Raw genomic sequence first — 25,842 nt, forward strand, 5'->3', positions numbered from 1 at the left:
AAAAAAGGAAATAAAAAAGAAGCTATAAAAAACCAATATAACAAGACAATTTTATCATCAAAAAAATAACCTACATTTTTAAATGCTGTTTCTTTAGATAAAGGCGATAAAAATATCAGACGCTGAATGTTTATCTGAGATGATGTAATTCTTAACTAACTGGAAAAAAAAACGTAGATAGTTGGTTGGATCTAATTGCTGGCCCCACGAAAGCTGAAGTGGAGCAGAGGAATTCTTAAATTATCTTATGAAATAAAAATGTCTGCTATTTCTTCACTGAAGTTCTAGTATTTCTAAATTTTCTATAGAGTTTATATTGGCACCCGAAGAATGGGGTAAGTTAGGGGAATTTGACTTTTTCTAGAAAAAAATCATTTATAACAAGTAGTAACTTCTTATAAAATGATATATTGTATACATCTAAACATTGAATATCTTTATTAAATCTGACGGTCAAGCAGTTTAGCTCTAACAGAGCTTTGAATTCCCGGTAACTGACTCTTCCCACTTCCTATATATATATATATATATATATATATATATATATATATATATATATATATATATATATATATATATATATATATATATATATATATATATATATATATATATATATATATATATATATATATATATATATATATATATATATATATATATATATATATATATATATATATATATATATATATATATATATATATATATATATATATATATATATATATATTAGTAGTTTAACAATAACGATAATTATAGTTGAAAGTTTAAATATCTGTGCAATGTATTAAATTTTACGATGTATAATTCATATGTCTTTCGCTTGTGCTGCTTTGGCAGTGTTAAACCTAGTTCGAATTTGTCTTAATATCCTACCTGTGCTACTCTGTGATTAACAAACTATTTTTATTTTAAGAATTATTGTATATACACATCATAAAATGATGATTCTCATTTGTGTCGTAAAAATAACTTTACTGAAACTTATACGTATGATAACTTACTCTAATAATGCAAACCGCTGGTCAGCGACAAAGATAGTAGATATCTATCAATATTTTACTTGATAAATGTTTTGTTACTTTAAAATTTATTGTAAAAGAAACAATAAATTATGCTTATTTTCTAATATGCAGTAAATGGAATGATTGTTTTCCTGATTTTAAGAAGAAAATTCTAAAATTTTTTGATTTTATTAGGTAATTTAATTACACATTCAAAAGAGGAAAAGTTTTCTTTTATTTTCTTAAATAATTGAACATGTATGAAAATAAAAACTTAAACAAATCTTATGAATTTTCTTCTCTTGTTTTCAAGGTTTTGTAACATAAAAGGACAAAAAGCCTTACATCTGTCTCTTCTGGCTATTGTCTGATGTTCATTATACATTATTCAACTTATATGTATAAGAAAAGTATAAGAAAAGTTTTTAATTTTTTATTTTCTTAGAAATATATAAGCATGTATAAAAATAAAAACTTGCACAAATTTTCTTTTTTTTGTTTAAATGATTTTGCAACTCCGTGGGGGAGGGGATAATAAACCTCGTATTTGCCCCTTTTGGGAGCGTGTCTTAAATGACTGGTTCGCGTCAAAGATAGCAGACATCTATTAATATTTAACTTGATAAACGTTTGGTTACTTTAAAAGTTATTATAAAAGAAACAATAAATTATACGTATTTTCTAATATGCAATATATGATCAATATGTAATATGATTTTTGGGCAATATGCAATAGATGCAATATGCAGTATGAGTGTTTTTCCAATTTTTTTTCTGATTTGAAGAGGCATTCGAAGTTTGAAGGATAATTTAATTATACATACCTATAGGAGAGAATAGGAAAAGTTTTCCATTATTTTCTTAAAAATATATAACACATGCATGAAGATAAAAACTTACAAAAATGCTATTTATTTTCATTATCTTTTGTTTGCAAGTATTGGCAACACCGTAGAGGGATAATAAATCTCGTCCCTGCCTTTGGCTACGTGTTTGATGTTAATTAATTATAATTACAGGTTATCTAAACAAATATCTTTATTTCGAAATGAATTTCGTACTATGATTATAGTTTTTTTCCCTCTGTTACATAATCTTTTTTTTTCTGTAAGAGAGATACTTTTAATAAAATTAATTAATTATGCAAGCAATCAGATGCAATAAACTTCAGGAGGAAAATTTAATTTATACACGTATCTATGCAATAAGTCTTCAGAGAAGTTTCAAGAAAAAATGATAAGCAAGCAGAAAAAATTCTGTGATTAATACTCGGAAAGTACATCAAAGTGTAATAAGACTCTCTTTTCCCCACTGGTGAAGTAATGAATAATTTATGAAAAAAATAAAATCGTTAATGGACTACGAAAAAGTATTCTTAAGAATTTTACTTGAATGTGTTTTTGAACTTTTTATGAGAGTCTGGGGCTAGTGAAACTCTTGTTTTTAAACGAGGAAGTTTCGAGAAATTTTCTTTTTGTATGTCATAATATTTAATAAATATCCAAACAACATTTTTCTGTTGAAACAAATGTATGATTCGTTTCTAATGCATCTAACTGCATTTTTTCCAATTTGTAAAGACTAAGTTATAACATTTTAATAACAGCTGTGCAATTTTGGACTGATATGAACTAATCTACCTCTCCACCAAAATTTCAAACCATAACAAATAGATAATAATCACTATCGTCCCATACATAATTTACATATATATATATATATATATATATATATATATATATATATATATATATATATATATATATATATTTGTTGTATATATATATATATATATACAACAAATAAAATTCATGATGACCTTCTTCAAATTCATAGCATGTTTAATCTCAGTGATATCATTAATGAAGATAACTGGAACTTTCTAGTACATATTAACCTTAACAACAATTATATTCTTTTCAATGACCACCTTTTTCAACAAATTAATGGTATTCCCATGGGAAATAATTTTAGTACTAACATCTGCAATATTATTCTTTTTCTACAAGAATATAGATTTGTAAAATCGCATGTTAATCTTTCAATTTTCTCTCTTTCTCAGATTCATTGATGATCTATTAGTTATTAATTTTAATGAGTTCGATATTATAGCAAAACATATTTATCCAAATGAATTAATTCTTAATAAAACAAATAATAGTAATTCTTCAGCAAATTTTTTAGATTTGACTCTTAATATTAATGCAGATAAAAATATTACATTTAAACTTTTTGACAAAAGAAATGATTTTAAATTTCCAGTTAAAAAATGCATTGATTTTAACTCTAACTTAGCCAATAAGGTTTTTTCTAATATTATTGCCAATCAAATTCATAGATTTTACAGGAATAATTCTAACTATAACGAGTTTTTATTAGATACTGATATATATATAAAAACGATTTAATTAATAGCCATTTTCCTAGTTCATTTCTTAAATTCTATTTTAAAAATATCTTAAAAAACTTGGTACATTAATTTTTAATTTTTATTAAATTTTTCTGTTTTAAGAATGAGCTCTGATTTTTTCAAGGTAGGAACTAACTATGATAAGCTATTCCTGAAGCCACTGGACGGAATAGTTTGGATGCATGACCTTTTATACTGGATTAGTTAAATATTTTTTAGTTACTTTTTAATATTTGTAGCCTCTTAAAATTAATTTAATTTAATTGTCCAGTATAATAAACAGTTTATTTATTTATTTATTTACTATTTTTGTATAAGTGGAATGGGCTCTGGTTCGTAAAGAACCACCCCAAATGAATGCAGGTGATACGTGTACACTTTAAAATTATGTAAGGTTGTATGAATGAAGGATGAAACCTATAAACGGTTTTCTATTCTTGCATTCTTGCTCTGATTTTTAAATAAGTCACCCTATGAAAGATGGATATGCGTATTCTGTAAAATTATGTAAGGATTTATGAATGAAGGATAAAGTCTATAAACGGCTTTCTATCCTGACAGACTGACTTTTAAATTAATTTCCCTATGAATGATGATTATTTTTTTTTTTTTTTAGTCTGCTAATTTAATCAATCCGTTAAACATTTTTATTATTCAATTTTCACATTTTTATTATTCAATATTTCAATTTTATTACATTTTTACTAATTTTTTCTCATAGATGCAGCACTAATATTTTACTAGAAAGAATTTTTTTCTTCTTCTTCGATCAAATATATATTTATTTCCTAATTTTATTTTATTCGATTCAAGCTATAAGCACAACTTGCAATATTTTACATCTTCGCGATTTTTGTTAACTGTTTTATTATTGTACTTTTAAACCTAAACCGCGTTTTAATTCACGCCGGTAAGTTTGATTTCTTTTTACATTTTTCTTTTATTTCATGATTTTTTGCAACATAAGGTTTTTTGCGATATCGACACATATAAAGAATAATTTTTATCTTAGGATAATTATTCTTTCTCCAGAAATATCGCATTTATAGCAATAGATGTGTCTTGATAACGACTCTTTGCTTTTACCACTCTTGTTTCTTCACAATTTAGTTTTTTTTTTATTTTATTCATGTTTTTTATGTTAATTTGTGTGTGTATATATATATATACATATATATATATATGTATATATATATGTATATATATATATGTATATGTATATATATATGTATATATATATGTATATATATGTATATGTATATATATATGTATATGTATATATATATGTATATATATATATACACTGGTTATCATAAATTAAGGAAAATTCACAAAAATCGCGATAACTCAAGAAATTACACATGGAATTTTATGAAACTTACCCACAATATACAACACATAGTAAGGTATTAAACAACATAAAAAGAAATTATCAGACATTAATAGTAGTATAGAAATTAGCACATGTATAAAATAAACAAATTGGAAGTATCGGTTTGCAATAGAAAAAGTACCTTTAATATGGAATATGATTGCCTCTAGAAGCAATACAGCACAAACAGCGATGTGTGATGCTTTCAATTATGCGGTCTATCAGTTCAATAGGAAGTGAGAGCCATTGCTCTTGTAAAGCAGTTGCAAGCGTGGCAAGGGTCTGAGGGGGCGGATTGATGGCAGATACACGCCTCCCTAGAGCATCCCAAACGTGCTCGATAGGATTCAAGTCCGGGGATCGAGCTGGCCACTCCATGCGAGTAATTGTTTCCTGTTGAAGATAATCATCAACAATGCGAGCTCTGTGTGGTCTTGCATTATCGTCCTGTAACAGGAAGCAATCACCAATTGCCCCGGCATATGGGCGCACATAAGCATCAAGGATGTTGTCTCGATAAACCTGAGCATTCACGGTTCCCCTTGGAAAGACATGGAGGTATGTGCGCCCTCCTAAGGATATGCCTCCCCAAACACAGACACTGCCTCTTCCGTATGCATCTCTTTCACGGATGTTTGATGGATGATAACGGGTCCCAGGTTCTCTCCATATCAAATAACGTCTACTGTCACTTTCTAGACTAAACCTGGACTCATCCGTAAAGAGAACAGGCCTCCATTGATCTGACGTCCAGTGGACATGTTGTCGGGCCCACTGCAAACGGTCTCTCCTATGGCGTGATGTGAGCGGCACGCAAATGGCTGGTCGTCTCGCATACAGACCACCTTCGTGGAGCCTTCTGCGCACAGTTGACGTTGACACCAACCTTCCGGTGGCTGCAGCAAGAGAGGATCTAAGATGTGTCGGAGTAGCGGTTCTATTCCTGCGTGCACTTAATGTCAAATATCGGTCATCGGCACTGGTCGTAACAGTTGGCCGTCCTTGACTGAACCTCCTAGATGCCGAATCTGTGGTTTGAAATTGCCTCCAAAGTCTATGAACCACAGATGGACTCACATTTAGCCATCTGGCCACTTCTGATTGACTCTGCCCTGCCTCTAGTCTCCCGATGGCTCTCCATCGTAGTTCTTCAGGCAAATGATGCCTAGAGGTCATTATTACGAATTGGCTATCTCAGATTTTCAATGTCGCAATCACAGTAAAATTTGTGTGCTTTCTCTCAAACTTGGACTTTTATGCTCCAGGCAGATGACGTAAGCCGAGTGCAGCGCCACTAATTTGCATATTGCAATTTTACTCAGCTACTCTTAGTGGACAACATATGCAAATTTTGCACGGTTTGGCTTACTTTTGAAAGAGTTATCGCTATTTTTGTGATTTTTTCTTAATTTATGATAACCAGTGTATATATATATATATATATATATATATATATATATATATATATAAGTTCAAAATGAAGAATAAAACAAAGAAAAATTATAGACATATGAAAAAAAGGGGGTGGGAAATAATAAGTAAAAAAAAAAAAACAACAAACAATATTTTATTTAAAAAAAAAAAAAAAAAAAAAAAAAAAAAAAAAAAAAAAAAAAAAAAAAAGGAAATGTTAATTAAAAAACCGGAAAAAAAGCCGGAAAAAAAAAGATATAATCTTTTCTTCAGCCCACACGATTATATCCGCAAAACAGAGTGCTTTCTGATATTGTATCAATAAAGCCAAAGCAAAATATATTAATACAATAGTGTGAGGAGCACTCAAAAAAATTTTTTTTAAATAACTACGTAAAAATAAATATAACATGTAAAAACAGATAATAAAATAAAATAAAAAGAAAAAATAAAATAAAAAACATTAAAAAGGGGGGACTATAAAGCGAGTAGCAAAATCATAACAACTTACTTGGACAGTTATTTTTCAAGAATGATTTAAAAATGTTTTCGCAGAAAGATTGCCAGATTACAAAATATGAAAACAAAAGATGAAAACAAAAGCGCAAATTGAGTGTAACCAAAGGGTTCTAAAGTGTCGTTCTTACTGCACTGCTGAAGTGATTTGTTATTCTGAGTTTTGATTTGTTAGTTACCAAGGATGGGCCCGAAATGGATGTGCACAAGGTAATATTATACTGGATAATTTTAAAAATTGATCATAAATAGTTTTAGAAGATAGATGTTTATTTAAGAAAAAATATAAAATAGAAAAGAGAAACATAAATTGCCTGCTTTGTAAATAATTTTAGTCGCGGATTTGCACGATATGGATTAGTACATAGAAATACATTACTTATACATTACTTATTGTTTTCTTAATTTTCTTAGTGTTTTCTTGTATTTATTTTTTTATTATATATATATATATATATATATATATATATATATATATATATATATATATATATATATATATATATATATATATATATATATATATATATATATATATATATATATATATATATGTATAAATTTTAATGAGCATAAGACAGTGGATACTAATTGAATAGCTCAAGTGTAATACTAGTTGTACAATTTTGGCTTACCTCTCCACCAAAATTTCATCCCATATGAAATAAAAATCATCACATAGATAATTTATTGTTTATCAGGAATGTTTCTTCTAAATACAAAAGACGGGGAAAATTAATTGAATAACTGAAGTGTAATATTAGTTCCTCAGTTTTGGCTCTCCATGAACTTATTCCCCTCTCCATCAAATCATGTTTACTAAATGATAATCACTATCATCGCATACATAAAATTAAATCACATGCTATATCTATTCTAGATTCAAAAGACAGTGTTAGTAGTTGAAAAACTCAAGTCAAGTATTATACTAATTACATAATTTTGGCTTACCATAAACTTATCTATCTCTCCACCAAAATTTAAAACGATGTCGACTTAATGATAGTGACTATAAACCTTGTGTAAAAGACTTGTTGAAACAAGCCTTGTCATGTTTTTGCTTGAAAGTTCTATAAAAAATTTGGTGTCCAGGTTTCTAAATCATGATTTGAAGACAAATCAGTGAAGAGTCCTCAAAAGATTAAAGATTCAAGAAACCCTATATATTTATGGGAAAAATTAATTTTTCTGTGCAACAAAGATTTTTTCTTTTAAAAAAATAGCTAATAACAGATGCAGAACTATATTCATCAATCTTTATATTATTACTTAGCAGTTTTGATATATCATATGATATTCTGCATTTGTTTAACACTAGTAAAATGAAGAAATTCATGATTTTTAGTTTATTTTTTGCTGAAATTATTTTCAGATGAGTATGGAGTTTCCGAAGTTGGTTTAAGCGTGGTACATTTTTTGCTTTTCTGCAGTATTCTCCGTAAGACCAAAATTGTCTTGTTTGATAAAACATGCGCATTTCTGATTTCTTTTCCTCATGATATTTCACTGCGTATAAGAAACGATAAAATATTTATGGACAATACGAGGACATCTGCAGTCATATTTAGAGACTTTTTATGTCCTCAATGATCTTGAAAGTTTTTTAGGACAACTATTGAAATTCGGGGAAAGTCTTCAAGATTTGAGGATGAATGGTCACCCTAATTAAAACTCATATCTGCTATTTTTTTTCAATATGCTGAAATCTTATTTTTCATGAAAATCGATAATGATAAATTTTAAATAAATCATTAATTGATTTTACTTAAAACACTGGGGTTTTTTATTTTAATCAAACGATAATATCAGAAGCAACTAAGTACGTCTCAGCTGAAATACCATTGAGAGAACTACTTGAATTTTTAAAACTTTTAAAGTTGTTAGAAATACCATAACACAGGTTAAACGCAGGAAAATAAAATATGAGTTATTTCAGAGAGGAACAGCGTTATTGCGTTATTTTGTGCTTTATATGATTTTCTAGAAAAAATGAAATATTATTCACCTATTTTCAATAATTAAATACGCTTTATGCGTATTTAATTATTGAAAATAATAATCATCATAATAAGTTCAAATCAATGGAAATAATTTGAGGCTCTGTTTATTTACTATTTCTTATTCTGCCTTGAGTTGAAATGTTTTACTTTCATGATATAAAATGTAATTTTGCCACTTTCTAGTTCCTTAATATTTTTTTAAAAATATTTATTTAATGAGTTCAGGAGCTTTGAATAATTTATATTTATTTTGTAGTGAATTAAGTAAATTTATTTATCCTAATCAAGCTTCATTTTGATTAGTCGGCATTTTTTTAAACTTTGCATAAGAAAAAAACCTTTTAAATATTCACCTATTTACGTAACAAACGTAAAATTCTGTTCTTGTTTGCTTTGGTAAATAATGTAGATCATTGTAATTCTGAAAATATGTTTTACAATGTAACACTTTTATTAATGGATTCTAACTTAAATAAATTAATTTAAAACCAACATTAACCTTTTTTTTTTTTTTAAGTTATATTTTGAAAATATGAAATTTAACTTAAGTTCAAAATGAATTAATTTAAATTACAATGAAATTTTATTTTAATTTTCTATCTTGTATAAAAATCCTAAACTACCATACTTTTTTTGCAAATAATAGTCATTATAATTGTTTTTTTTGTTAGTACTACTGATAAAATAATTTTCTAAAAATATGTGAAAATTCTCTCGTTAAATTTAAGCTATGCTTGTAAGAACACGGTTTTGTAAGGGCCTTTTTTAACTTTAAACCAACCATTTACAAAAACTTTTCTCGATATACTTAAGATCTTATAAACCAGGCTTTGCAATCTAAACCAGTTCAACTTTAAATAAGTATTTGTGCATGAAGCAATCTATCAATTTCAATCAGTATTATTTCTATGTAAATGAGATAACAAAATATTTGTTTGCCTTTCTTATAACTACTCTAAGAAAAAAAGTACCTTGCAGAAGAAAGGAAAATTTCCAGAACAATTTTGCAATCGATGGCAATGTCGATCCAAGCTCCTTCCTCTTTGATAGCAGTCGTTATAAATCATATTTGACGCTAAGGTGATGTCTACGGATTTTCATTCTGTGACTGGGGCTTAGAAGGTGAAATCCTTAGGTAGTTGAAGGCATAAATATTGCCCTAACACATTGCTGTCTCTATGATTGCTCCCTCTTGAGATTTTAATGCTCAATCCATACAGAAAGCATTAGAGACAAGTTGGATTTCATTTACAAGTAGTTTCTTCTACGTAGAAATCTTTTATCTTGCTTTTCAGTTTTTTTTCAGGCGAAAGTCTGTATGCCGGTAAGAATGTGTAGCTTTTTATCTTATAATTTCTTTTGCAATATGGTTGCAGACGTAACAATCATAGGTTCTATGTCTTTTGCTGAATCCACAAAGCTTTTTTTCATTAGTAATCTAATTCATAACAGCACGAACCTACTATTATTAGCTCTTATGATGCTAAAATTTATTTTTCTCTAGTTCTCTTTATAAGTTTCTCATTCAAGTTTTCTGGCATAAGAAATATTCTTGAACTCAATGTTTATTATTTGACTTATTTTTAGACTTTGCGATTCCCATATTTCTTTAACTAAGTAATTTTATAAAAGTTTCTTTTCTGAATTCTAGATGGTGCGAAAGTTGATAGATGCTTTTTTTAATGTCACTAACTTAAAGAGAGGACAATAATTGGTATTTGTTACAGTTCGAAAGGTATATTTTAATTTCTTGTTGTCTCTACTCTCTCAGAAATAAAACTCTCAATTTGGACAATTTAGCAGTCTGTTAATTTTGAGAATCATTAAAGATCGTATTTCGTTAATTTTGCGAATCACAAATCCTGCGATTTCGGGACCGAAACGCGAACTCTCAAATATACGTCAAAAATGTTTACTTAACTTAAAACTTCATCGCAGTGCATTGTAGGAGATAGTTAACAAGAATGAAGACAAGACGATCGAAAATAAAGTGACGATATAAGCTGGGCGGCCTGTTTCGTGGTCACGCCTCTCTCTAGGAAGATCTCGGTTTCAAATCCCAATCTAGGCATGAGTGCAATTTATCTATTTCTTCTATTTGTCTCTCTTTCTTGTGTTGTTTGGTAGACATTGATCCACCTAAGTGGTGTCGGCGACAAAGTGATTACTAGAAAAAGTAGAACCATTAAGCACTGCGTGTTTTTTTTTTTTTTTAATAAAATGACGAAATTTTAATGGAATGATGATTTTAGAATTTCTATAACTTTAATACAATTATGAATTTTAACTATAATTCTTCAAGTTCATTTCCTCGAATAAGGGACGATAGTTATTTCGTCTCTTTGATGAAATTTTTACTGAGAGCATATACCGAGATACGGTTTCGTCAAAAATGAAGAAAGTTTCGAGATATTTCAGTATCCATTTTTTACAGTGTAGATTGGTCTTGTGTTCTTTAAACTTTTATTTATATTGAGAAATAACTAATATATATTGGTTTCGTGAATATTTCTAAAATTCAATTAAATTTGCTACTTGAATCTAGTTAAATCATTAAAATATATTCAGTATAACCTATATTAAAACTGACTTGCCTATGTAACACGTACTTAGTAAAGTTGATTTATTTGTAAATATCTTACAGAATTTAATATTATTCCTTATTATGAAATATATAAGGCATGTACTTATCGCTCATTCAGACATTAAAATCGTTATCTGCAAGATCTAATTAAAGAAGAAAATATTGATTTTTTTTTTTTTGGATCTTATATTATTTTCTATTGCAATTTCTATCAATAGCCTTGAATACTGGTAAGTTTAGAAAATTTATTATGAAAATTTTTTATTATCGGTAAAAAAACTGGTTTTAAGTTAATCTTTTTAAATTTTAACACCGAATTTTTGCACAAACTTCAGACCTTTTTTTGAAACATGAATAAAATTTTATAGCAATTGTTTTCACAGCATTCCTTATTATAATTTTAAGCATGCTTACTTTTGTTTGCAACAATCATACTATTTTAATTGCAGATGAAGTTGATAAATTTATCTTAAAATAATTTGAAAAATTCGTTTTTTGTGATTAATATTTTAACTTAATTTCCAAAACTATTATAATTTACGTATTAAAATAGAATGAGCTAAAGCAAGTTCAAGAAACACAATTAGAAGAGTACAATGTAATTTTAGATCAAATCAAAGTTTATTCCTTAAACTTCACTAGATTGTTTAAAAAAAGTTAGTTATTAATTAAGCACAAAACTTATCAAAGAACAATGTTATTCATGTCATAATAATGCAATTATTTCTTTCCTTAATGACAGTCGCAGTGAGAACAGAAGAGAAAAATTATTACAAATAGCTTATTAGATGAGTTTTCTTTTGCTTTATGCTGCCGACATTAATTACTACCAGTCAGCTTTTGTTTAAGTACCAAAAGCAATTTATTCAGTGTTGCCTTCATAAATATTTCCGCGTCAATTTTAATCGCTGCAATTAAGACAACTTTGAAAAGGAGATAAAATGTATTTTGTCACAATCTTTGACGGATTCACTAAAATTTTATTTACTTCAGATTTTTACCTTAAAGCAGCTTAAAAATTTCCAAATTTTAAAAGGGATTAAATTAATCAAATGTGAATGGTTTTTTATAAATGTTGAAAAACAAATTATTTTAATTATCACATAACGAATTATCTGTAAATGTAGATCTTTGATTACTTTCAATCAGGTAAAAAAAATTAAATAAACAAAATAAAAAAAATAAACAAAAAATATACCTTCAAGCAGCTTACAAATTTCCAAATTTTAAGAGATTTAAGTAAAGAAAAAATATTTTTAATAAAGTTTTAAAAAAGCAATTATTCTCATTTTTGCATTACAAATTATCTGTAAATGTAAAGGATTGAATACTTTTAATCAGGTAAAAAAAAAACTCTATTGGTCAGGATAATTTTGCGCTTTGTTATTTATAAATTTATTTGCTTTTTATTGAAACGTTTCATAATATTTAGCGTTACCTTAATTATCTACCAAATAATCAATCTACCTTAATCACAACATTTAAGACAGCTTTAAAAAGAGAAAAGAAGACAATTAAGAAAAATTTCAATGAAGACAATTTAGACAGATTTGAAAAGAGAAAAATGCATTTTATCACAATCTTTGTCGGATTCACTGAATTTTTATTACTTCAATGAAAAATATTTTTAATTATAACATCATTAATTATTGGTAAATTTAAATATTTGAATGCTTTCAATTAGTTAAAACATTAATCAACAATTGGTTTGAAACAAATTTTAATCCAACACTTTCTCTTTTTCAAATTTCGCAATTTTTATTGAAGTTTTTCTAAAAATACATGCATCTTTTTTGTGCAATTTCACTATATTAAAAAAAATGTTTTTTCAAATATAAATAAATGTATTAAATAATCCATTTTTAAAATTACTTAAAATTTAAATGCATTTCAATACTCTATATTTTGTATTTTTAGAGTCACTAAAACTGTAAAGTTGAACTTTCGCATTTGTATTTTTATTTCATTACGTCAGATAAAAACTTATGAAAATTCCCAGTAATTTTTGTGGTTGCATTAGGATATAAAAGATTTTTTGTTAACAAAACATACCAATTTTTACCACCTAAATAATCAGATATCATATTTTTTTTAAATTATCTTAAAACGAAATATAAATTATTTTAGAAAATTGCTCAAACACTTTCAAGCTTGTTTTTTTTAAATAAAATTTTAAAAAGCTTTTAAATCGTGAATGCGCCATAAAAAATGATTTGTGTTATGTGTTTTATTTACTTGAAAAAGAAACAATTACGTTATTTTTTGTTGTAGCTCATTATCAAATACAATTTAACATTATATATTTAAATAAAATGAAATGAGCTTTATGAAGGCAGAAGTTTATTCCTAAAAATTTTATGTATATATGTATTTTTTTAATTCAGCAGAATTTACCTGATCAGTTTCGTAGGTTTTGATAAAACTTTATTTAATCCTTTAGTTTCATCTTCAAAAATGTAGTTTTTCTGTTTTATTTATTTTTTTAAATTGGCATAAAGGTGTCAAGAAAGATTTTCTTGGTTTATCGAAAAGAAAAACAACTATATATTAAGTGCAAAAATTTTTTAAATTTTATTAAATTTTTTAAATTTTAATAATGTCATAGAAAGTTTTATTTAGCTTTAGAAAAATATAAATTTTCCTCGAAATATGTTTTCTGAGTGATTTTCCATTTATAGTTGGCTTTTCCATAGTTATTTTCCAGACGCAGTTTCTTGAATCATTTATGTTTATTACTCTATGCACGGAATGTTGTAGTTTTTTCCTAGCTGAATACAGCTTTTGTGTCAGTTAACTTAACTCTCAATCTAATTCATATTTTTTTTGCAACTTTTATGCATTTTTGAAGCATTACTCATATAGTATCAATTAATAGCTTATTTAGTATGCAATTTCCAAATAGCAAATATGATCCAAAAGAAAAATAATCACATAATTTTTGTTTATTGTCTTCTACTTCTGTCTTCGACTTTGTTTGTTGTCTTGTAAATTTCTGTGATCTTCCTACTTCTGACTTATACTTTATTGTGGCTCTGCATTTTGCTTTAAGTGTGAAATCATTTCTAATTTTGAATCATGATAGTTATTTTTATAAAATTAAAATTGAAAAATTAACTTACGAGCAACAAATCAGGATCAGGTGATTTTCCTAAAAGAACACATAGAAGACATTAAGACAAAATCAAAAATGGTCAAAATCAATTTTTTTAATAAAAATTTTATAAATAAATTGTTTGAAGTAAAACTCCCTTGAAAATTACCAAATTCAAATAAAACAATAAAAATGTTTCTTTTAGTCTAACCTTTCATATTTTTTGCTTACTAAATTGTTTTGATAACAACAACATGGACTGTTAAAAAAAATTTTCTGTGTATGAAGCAAACAGCTAAAACTGGCTTTTCTAACAGAAGTAAACAAAATCATTTTCAAGCCTTTGTTAATATATTATTTTGTGCTGAAAACGTCATCTATGCACTTGAAAAATTCAAATTAAAAAGCAAAAAATAGATTGAAAAATATATTTAATTAATAAAATAGATTTTTAAAATATATTGAGATTTATTTATATGTATTTTTCTGCGTCACTCAAAACCTGTAAAATGTAATAGATATTTAACTCATTAAGTTTTGTAATTGTATCTTTCTCAATTTTTGTTTAAAAACTGTTTTATTTTGAAAAAGCGTATACTTGTATATATTAGCGTTTTGTAAATCTCAGTAATTTTAATTTCATTTTTTAGGAAGAAACGTAAACAACTGAAGATCAGAGATTAATGTTGATTTAGTTCGAGGCAAAAAACTAAAAAAAGAGGGTAAGTTGATTGTTTAAAGTTGTGTATGAAATTCTTGATCAATTTTATAAAAGTACCGTGTAAGAATTTTTAGGTTACAACCTTAAGCTATGTTAAGAATTCATTTGCCTAAAGCGCATCAAAATTTACTTATTATTTTTCTGAAAAATGCTTTTGTCAAAAATGGTTTTGGTACATATTTTATTATCATTCTTATTGTTAAAACTATTAAAGGATTATCTTTAACGGTTTCTGAAAATAAGTTTCGCATTCCATAGTTTATTTTATAATTTTTTTTTATCTTTTTATCTTTTTTTATTTTCCTTTTTATCTTTATAATAATGTTTATATAAAGAGAGGTTTCTTTAGGAGGGGTTTTATCGTTCATAAAATTTAAAACATGCATTTGGCTAAAAGAAAATTAGAATGGGTTCGCAGTTCCACCCTATGAACGTAATATTGCAAATTGTTCGTTTTAACGAACATATTTGAAATATTGACACAAGCACAAACTGGACATTTCTTCTAATAATCTTTTTTCTAATAATCAACACTTGATTTTTGTATTGTGTGTGTATATCTATCTATCTATCTATCTATCTATCTATCTATATATATATATATATATATATATATATATATATATATATATATATATATATATATATATATATATATATATATATATATATATATAAGTAAAAACTACAGAATTTCTCTAACTCTCAGTCGAGATATTATTAGCGCCCTCATGCGGAAACTTTTATAGTCAAACGATTCTTTCATTTTAGCCTTTATTGCTGCAAAAATGTTTCTCCATAATTCAGATCTCCGTCAATCAACAGAAATTCTCTGTTGTTTATACTGGAACAACTTTCGAATGAAGTAAGTTATTTTTATTTTGTTCTTGTTTTTAAAAAAAATTACTACTGTCATATGAATATTAATTATGCTAGAAGTTTTATTTACCTATGAATTATGTCACTTTGTTTCAAAATCTCGACTATCATATATATTCATTATCTGTTGCGTAAAAATGTAAATCTTCTCTGAATTTTCGCCATATTGTGTATACTACTAATAGCAGTAATACTGAGTCTTCTCTATTTTTTGTGAATTTTTGTATTGACGATTTAAGCAAATCAGACGATTTAAAAATTTGTAATTCTTACATTACTTGGCTTTTTGTAAAATCGATAAAAAATAAAAAACTTTATTCATTTTCTTCAAATTTAATTTGTTTCGGTCAAAATCTCTCGAATAAAGTATTTCATGTAATTTTAAAAAAAAATCAAAAACTTTATTAAATTTCATCCCTGTATTTCAAAATGTCTTTTTTGTATTTTATCACTAATTGTGATTATAATTTTAGGAACTTAGTGTTTATTTTTTTGTAATAATAAACAATAAGCAATGTAAAATTTATTAAATTCGATTCGTAGGTTCAAAAGTTTGATCATAACTCCAAAAAAATTACTACGTATTAAAAACAATAAATCAATGTTCATTTGCTATACTTGATATGAAACATTGTGTGAATAATTATAATTTTTCTTGTTCCAAAATGTTGTGATTCTTCCAATTTTTGCTTTATATCTATACCTTAATTAGTGATTTATTCTTAAATCAAGTACTTTATTTTTTGTTGTACTATCTCAATATGCTTATGAGTTTAAACATAAGGCTACGAATCGTAGTAAAAGTTAATGTTTTTATTTTAGATCTCTGAGTGGATGATCAAGTCACATGACTGAATTTTGAATCATCACATATCTACTTTAGCCTGCTTTGGGGTCGTTCTGCTTGTGCATTACTGTTTATCCGAATGAATTTCTCTAAGTACATACATTGTTTTTAAAATTATATCTCTAAGATGTTGTAAATTAGAGATTTTGTTCCTTTTAATATTCTTTTATATAATGTATGCTTGTTACGACATTACCTCAATTGAGAAAACATCTTTATTATCGTTTAAAATATTGTACTAAGGTTTATAAGCCAACAAACTTATGCAAACTAATTGAATTGCTAATGACTTTTCAAATATTTCTGCATCGTACTGGAGCTTCTTTTTTACGGTGTATTTTGAATAAATGTTCATTATTAATCATTTAATATTGACTAAAAACATTTTCTAACTGATTTTCTAATTGATCATAATGGTTGTAATTGTGCCACTATGTTTTTGGCATTAAAACTATAACTTTATTATGTAACTAAATTAATGCTGTGAGGGAATACATACATTGAGGCTTATAAGTGCTAAAACCTTTACCAGAAACTTTAAATGCTTATAACTATATTAATTTTTAACGTATTGCATTGGAACTATATATATTAAAGAGCATTTTGTATAAATATTAAGTGGTAATTATTAAATATTGTTTTTATATATTTGTTACAGTGTTAAATTTGAGCTACAGTTCGCAATAAAAATCGAGATAGTTAATTTTTGAGCGAGAAATTTCTCAAAATTGGGTTGTTAATCTTAAAGTTTTAAAAATAACTAATATTTACGTATCCTCCTGTGCTTGATTATAAGACAAATCTGAGGAAAGTAGTTATTATCATCATGGCTAATTTACTAACCTTTTAAAATACAATATAAATATATTAAAAAGTAATTATTTTTAAAATGAATACTTATAAGCAATTTTAACAAAGTTTAGCAACGCGTTCTCCTTTTAAACGGTATTAAATTTTGTCATCTGAATCAAATAAAAAAATTCCCCTCATTATGGGAGTACTTTTCATGATCAAATTATTGGTGATTTTATTTAAAAATTTGATATGATTTGATATGGTTTGCTATGATAAAAGTAATAGACATCCTTTTTGGGTTAAATTTGCGTATGATAGTTATTTTTATAATAAAGATTTTGAGTACACTCTCAAAAATAAACCTCCCATTTTTGACGATTCAGCTTCTTTGAGCAGTATTTTGGTAATTCTGAAAATCATTTTGTCACAGAATCACGGGATTTGTGACAAAACACGAAAACTCCAATATATGACGAAAATATTTCCTCAACTCAAAACCTTATCGTAGTGCATCGTGGTAGATTGTTAACTAGAATGACGAAACTAGATTAAAGACTAGACAATAGAAAATAAAGTGGCGAATTAAGCTGACCGATATGCATGGTGGTCAAAGACATGTAGATCTCCTCCTACCAGTAAGTTTTGAAAATCGAATCGAGCTTTGGACATCGGTGTACTTTATTTCACTGCCCTATATGTTCTTCTTGTACTGAGTGATCTATATGGTGCCCAAGTTAAAATTATTATTAAAAAATTTATGTACATTGCACTAAAAGGTTTTTTTGGAAAAAAAAATAGAGTGACGAAATATTTCTTTAATTTTGTCGAAATTCGTTTCCTTGAAGAAGTGATGATAGTTACTTTGACGAAATTTTTGCCCTGAGTATATACCAAGAAACAGTTTCGTCAAAAAAGTAGAAAGTTTCGTGATATTTGACTATCCATTTTTACAGGGTAAATTTGGCACATTGCTTAATAAAGTTGGTTTAGTTTCAATTATTTGAACAAAAATGCTAAGAATTTAGTTTGTTTTGGAATCAAAGCTAATGTCAGTAGTTGAATCAGTAAAATAAATCTATTCACTATAAAAAAAAGGCTGAAATCATGTAAAATTTATCTAGGTTAAAAATGCAATTTAGTCCATCTGAGTCCCGCAGTGGACTAATCGTAAAGACACGGCTTCCAATGAAACACCGAAGTCAAGCATCACTGGCTGCTGTCAGTAAGCAGTTGGGTCACTACTTTGATCGGCCTGGGTAGGGATCGAAGATACGCGGTATCAGTCCTCATTAAACTGCTCTACTGTGAAGTGGTCTTATTCGCGTGCAGGCCGTCGAGCTACTAAAGCAGATAAGCCATCTTTTCTGCAGAAGATCAAAATTGAGATGTAATGTTTTCGGATCATCACCAAGGATTTTCCCCAGACCATCACCCATAGCCCATTCTGCAGCTCTAGTTCGATGTAAATAAAGTACGTACTTACCACTCATCTGAGAAATATATATATATATATATATATATATATATATATATATATATATATATATATATATATATATATATATATGTCGTGTGAATATATATATATATATATATACATATATTATATATATAATATATTATTATATATATCAGTAAATATTGAAACAAATAAATATTTTAAAAATATGCTTTATATTGAAAATTCTTTAATTACCATAGAATAGCTTTAATACACTTTTGAGATCTTAGAACCATAAGATATACGTGATTGATAACTTAAATAGAGAAAGGAAACAACTACTAAATATTCTTATTTTATTTATCAACTACTAACTGAAGCATAGTTTTCTGTTTACTTGTAAATTTAAGTGCAACGGAAGAAAACTCATTTAACTCAGTGGGGTGAAAGGAAGTTTCCTGGTTTAACGACATATTCGCACTGCGATAAAATGAAATCTAAATCTGGGCTTTACTTTCGAGCTCTATCACGATTTGTGAAGAGAAATTAAACTAGCATAGGGCTTTAACGAAAAAAATGTCGTAAAGAGGTTTTTAACTCACAGATCACTGGAGCGCTTAAATCTTTTACATTGAATTTTCAGATTGATATTTTATAGATCGACTATAAAATAACTTTCGCACTTTAAAATTCTAAAAAAATATCGTTATTTTATTTTTAAGTAAGAGATTTTTCGTGTTATTATTCATAACACATCATATAAAGTGCAATTGTTTTTATGTAATCATCTATAGTTGAATAGAAATGAATTTTTATCTTTATTGCTTTATTTATTCTTGAAATGCGCGATAAACTTTATTAGTTTGTTTTGAATTAAGTTTCGAGGTATCGGATAACACAGTTTTCTTAAAGGAAAAATTAGCATAAGATACATTTATTACGCGCTATATTAACACCTTATTATTATAAATGTGATATATTAACTTGCTGTTCTTGGTCAAATTTTAAAACACGTCTCGTGATGGTTTTGCGAATTAGTTTAGTTTCCAATTTTTATTTTTATTGTTTTATTTGTTTATTTATAAAATATTTCCATTCCAAACATTGGAATAGTTGTTTCATGAAAAACACTTGTTTCGAACGATAAACAAAAGAAGCAAAAAAAGTCATTTAACAAAATTTTAATTACCAGAATCAGTCAAATAACTATTTCACAAAAATCATTTTGAACAAGAATTAATTATTTTTAAAACAACTAAGTATGTGCTTTTAGTGGACATATTAATGAAAAAATTCCCAACCATTTAAAAATGTAGTTTTATTTACCACGTGAAGATAATAAGAGTTGTCGTGTGAAGATAATAAGAGTTGTCGAAATGAAAAGTGGACGATAATGACAGAAACGCAGTCGCGATAGGGAATCCAACTCCTGGGTTTAAAAAATAACGTAAAGAGAATGAACCACGGACTCCGTATTACTTATTAAACAGTTCGCATGAAAGAATTTAAAGTGAATGAAAACTCTCTAGAACAAAACCATGTCCAATAGTAAGACTTCTACTAGCTGAAGTTGAGAATAATGCTAGCATTTATAAGGGAACGCTTTCTATTTATAGTGATTAATGTCTTAAAAAACAGCTGTGAACAAATAGAGTAAAATTTCTTTTGAAAAGTGTGCATGAATTTCGGATGTGCTAAGGTTTATGAGTTGAGACACTTTTGCAGCACTTTGTTTGAAAGAAGTAAAATAATGGTGCAATCACCTTCTGCCACAAAAATTTTTACTTCTTCACGTTGTTCAGTTCTGAACAGATTCTTCTTAGATAAACTTTACTTTCACATTTAATGCCTTCATCTGGGCAGGTTACTCAATCGTACGCAATGTTGCTTTCATTCTGCATTTCTTACGCAACCATACTTGTCAATTTTTAATTTAAACAGCCCTTTTTTAATAGTGAAATATTCATATTTTGCAATATAAAAGCATTTATAGAAGCAAACGTTTATAAATTTGATGAAAAGTCACCCATTTCATGGTAATTTGCGTCATTTGGTCATTTTTTATGCATTATCTCATTGTTTTCCTCTTAACCAGTGTTAAACATTGATTTCTGTTAGAAGAGCAATGTACGTTTTTTTTCATATTTAGCATTGTATTTAGATTCTTGTCACAGATCCTTGTTCCGTTCTTGTTCAGATCCTTCTCTTGCTTTCAGATTCTTGTGAACATTTCACAATGTGACTTGACGATATGTCTATCAGTAATTTTCAAATAACAAATTTAAATAATAAATGTTCGCAGCTATGTATTTAAAATCAAATCTCAAATCTCCAATGTTTTCAATTTACATTTTAAGCAATCATAATATGAAACATTTGTTAATTTTTATTCATCATTAATTAAAAATAAGTCCTATAAAAGCAAACGAGTAATCATCAATTATGTTTTCAAAAATATTTTTTCTTTAAACTATAGAATAATTAAAATTGCAAGGAAATGCATGCGTTATTTTAATTAGCTTTAATGATACTCTGCCAAGCTTTTTCAGAATAAAGAAGCATTTAATACAAAGTTAATAAAACAAATTAATAATTGCGGCGAGGCCACGGCGGTGGAGCAGCGTCGCCCACGTCACACTACCACAACCCGTTTATAGGGCGGGTCACATTCACACACAAAAGAGAAAGGACATAGAACACAGATAGAGAGAAAGAAACATCCATGCCTTGCCCGGTATTCGAACCCAGAACCTTTCTGATGCAAAGACAGTTCCCTGCCCCCTACACAGAACGGTCGGCTAAAATTTCCAATGCCCACCTGTGTTAACATCCGTCAATTCAGGCATATACAGGGCGATTTTGTTGGCCTCTCTTTCAGGGGCACCATATTAGGTAGGTCAACGTCGCTTCCACAATGAGGACAGATAGTACAGAGAAGGAAAGAACATCCATGCCTTGCCCGGGATTTGGACCCAGAACCTTTCTGATGCAAGGACAGTTCCCTGCCCCTACACAGACCGGTCGGCAATTAATGAAATAAATTAATATAAATTAATAGCAATAAAATAAATAAATATTTTTTTTCTAAAGGCAAAAGAAAATGATAAACTCATATATGAGCTTAATAAATAAATATAAAGGAATAATAAAAAAATAACTAAATATTCAATCACTAAATTTACACACATAAGAAGCATATTTCTGTGTTTTTAATAAAATTTTTAATTCAGAAATGTTGTTGAATTTTAATTTTTTGTTGCTGTTAAGAATCTTTTTAGATATTCTAGGCTTCTAAATACCCATAGCTGGTATGAAATAGTTGACTAACAAAACGTTTCTTCCTAATCTAAATCTATACATATCCCATTGTATGCCTAATATAGGAAAAAATATTATGTTCAAAGATGCTACATCGAATATTGTTAGAATTTATTTAATAAGAGTGTTTCCACATCCTATGAACAGGTGGATGAATCTTTGGGGACAATTTTTTCAGGAAGCTAAAATTGTTCAATGATTCAAATGGATAATAAAAGATAAATCCTGAGAGCACTCATATTTATTTTATCTTTTTGTGATGTACCAGAATAGAGTTTTGGAACAAAAATAACTTCCTGCACGGAGGAAAAAATTCTGGAAAAATTATTGTACTATATGCTAATGACATTTCTGGTAAAAAAAAAATCTGAATTATATTTTGAACTAAAATATATGGTAATTAAACCATTGATATAGTAAATTTTTCCTTGATGTGGTAACAACTTACGGGAAAATTTGGTTTATAAAATTGGAAAACAAATTCAACAAAATAAATGCTTTTTGTACAATGCATTAAGGTATCATGATAAAATTACCTTATTCTATCATGATAAAATTACCTAAGTATCATAATAAAATTATCTACCAAATTTTATCTCAGATTAAGAAACAATGTTTTATTGTTAATTCTGCAAAAATCATAGCCACACCCTTTAGTTAAAGTCATCAAGCTTCTCAGTGTTCCCATAAAGCCAGAAAAGTGGTAAATTTTACGATATTCTGGTAGTTTTGGCCATACTTTTTTCGCAGTATACAATAACGAATATTAATTTCGCTATTTACGTGGAGAAGAATATTGCAACATCTTAGGGGGTCATGGAAGTAACACGTGTAAATTAATTTCTAATTGTAAAGCTTAGGATAAGCTAGTAATAAGCTACAATATTTCCGAAAGGTGAAATTTTTATATTAAACTGTTGCTTAGTATTTTTTTCAGATATATGCATTTCAAGTTAAGTTAAATTTAAAAGTAATGTAAAAAATTAGTGAACAGAGATAACTTATTATGTGTGTTATACACTGTAAGCTGCAAAATAAATTAAAATTTCTGATTGCACTGTAAAAAATATTACTTGAAATCCTCTAATATTTTTTTTTGCTCAAATAAAACTGTGACACAGGGCATTAGTTTAATGTTGAATGAAAGGAGAAAATATTTTGGTAAAATTGCCTCATTGTTTGGTAAAATTTCCGTATTTTTATTTGGTAAAATTACCGTAATGACATTTCTGGTAAAAAAATTAAAATTCTAGTAATATGAACCAAAATATACGGCATTTAAACCATTCATTTAGTAATTTTTCCATTCGTATGGTAACGGTTTACTGAAAATTCTGGTTTTCAACATTACTGCTCTTTTATTACTTCACATTCAGTAAAAATACTAAACTGAAAAGCAAGTTTAACCGAATAAATGGTTATATGACATGTTCTAATTTTCATAGTAAAATTACCAAATTTTACCAAAAAACATTTATCAATTTCATCACATATAAAACCATATTTATTGTTGATTTTACCAAAGTGAATATTGAAGGATTTTACTGTTCCCCAAGAGCCAGAAACAAGGTACATTATACCATATTTCGACAGCTTTGACCAAACTTTCTTTCTCAGTGTGACTATTATTTAATGATTTTAATCTTACGCGTTTGGATAGTTCGAATTCATTTTGAATTGAAATAAATTCTAATAATTTTTAGATTGAAAAAAAAAATTATTTTTAAGATTCTTCATTTTTAAATATCCATTCCATTGATCTTCGTTTTAATTATTTTCCTAAAATTAACCATATTTATTTTTGAGTTAAACGGTTTTTTCTGTTATTTTAATGAATGGACAAAATAATTACCAAACTAGGTACATAATTAAAAAATAACGATTTTCTGCTTAAGTCTTTAGCCAACCTCTAAGTTTTAATTTAGTATTTTTTATTGATAAATGATCGTAAAATCTAAATAGAAAAAAGGATGATTAACATAAAAACGGAGTTATCATCTTATTTAAACACAAAACAAAAAGTCTCCGTTAAATGGAAAACGGAAATTAGGAGAATCAATCAAAGTTATGTAGCTTAAAAAAACATCTGGTGTGAAAGGTTAATTTACACTGAGGTAGTAGTTTTCAAACGAAATGTGTACAAAAGCATTCTTCGTGTAGTAAATGGGTGACAAAAGATATTTTTTCTTCTTTATTTTAAAAGTTCCGATCTAATTAAAATTATTGAAATTTGAAAATAAAGAGGCTTCTCATATTTCGATGCCTCGATGTCTCAAGATTGAATTGGTTTTTAGAATGAATTGGAGAGGAGCTGTCAGACCAAATATAGAAACAGGCTGATCTGAAAAATTTTGCAACGGAAATCATTTCTCCTTCTTAAGCTATGTTTTTAAATATGATGATTGTGAAGTACGAAAATAAGTATAAGAAAATATTCGCAAATTAAAATATTCATCATTCACAATAATGAACTTCATTGAGCAATGATGGCTCAGCATATAGAGCGCTCACGCTCCAATGGGGTGCACCGGGTTCGAATCCCAGTGATGGCTGCTCGATTCGAATTCTGCACCCGGATCGCACCGACCACAGTGCTGACGTAAAATATCCTCAGTGGTAGGCGGATCATGGGTTAGTCTTCTTGACGTCAGATTAACAGTAGGGGGAATACATGATTTCCCTATCTATGTAACGCAAGTGCTGGTTAGCCATCAAGAAATCTTTAATGAAGGCAAATTTCTATCAATACTTGATCCCGGTGTTCCTTTGTCTCCTGGGAGGGGTTCAAAATCGCCCAAAAAATTGGGTCGGCTTTTCAACGATGGTTCTAAAATAAGAAAAAAGGAGTAAAAATGAACTTCTTTTTATTTATTTTAGGACATACATCTCTTTGTCACGAGATATATCAATACTATCATAACAGACTAAAAGTTTCAGATTTAAAAAATATCAACATTATTTTATTAAATACATGTAAGATGCACAAAACAAAAACCGGACCACCCTGAATAAATTTTAATCTAATCGTCGAAAAAGGAGCAATTTTAATATTCAATTTCTCAAGAACTATTCGATCGATTTAGCTCATACTGTGCATTTTGCCATTTAAAACTATATTCTTTAAGGAGATGTTAAAATTTATGGACCTTACAAATCAATTTTTTTTTACTATTATTAAATAAAAAATTTTAAATTCATAAATACACTAAAAGTTAATATTTATTAATTTCGCAAGGAATAATCTTTGGATAAATGAATTCAATAATTGTGTGCAAAAATTTTTCAATACCCTCAAAATCTCCCTAGATATAGTAAAATACGGAAATAGCAAGATTAACATAATGGGTCCAAGCTCTGAACAGCTCTCCTGACTAAAATATCGTTACAATATTTCCCAGATTACGGCTACCACCTATATTGTGGAGTTTAGAAATCTGAATTTAACGTA

The 25,842-nt window shown here is 27.5% G+C and overlaps 1 protein-coding gene across 4 annotated transcripts in view; it reads left to right on the plus strand.

Annotated features, from left to right (window-relative positions):
• Positions 1-25,842, plus strand: part of LOC107440096 (SCY1-like protein bma) — a 691,298-nt gene that overhangs the window by 287,577 nt on the left and 377,879 nt on the right. For all 4 annotated transcript variants that reach the window (XM_087154978.1, XM_087154980.1, XM_087154979.1 and 1 more), the window contains one exon: positions 15,044-15,115. The gene's annotated coding sequence lies outside the window, so the exon portion shown is untranslated. The remainder of the gene's footprint in view (positions 1-15,043; positions 15,116-25,842) is intronic.

This window comes from Parasteatoda tepidariorum, chromosome 11 (assembly GCF_982258835.1).
Source record: "Parasteatoda tepidariorum strain Cologne lab strain chromosome 11, Ptep-v5.0, whole genome shotgun sequence".
NCBI classification, from domain to species: Eukaryota; Metazoa; Arthropoda; class Arachnida; order Araneae; family Theridiidae; genus Parasteatoda; species Parasteatoda tepidariorum.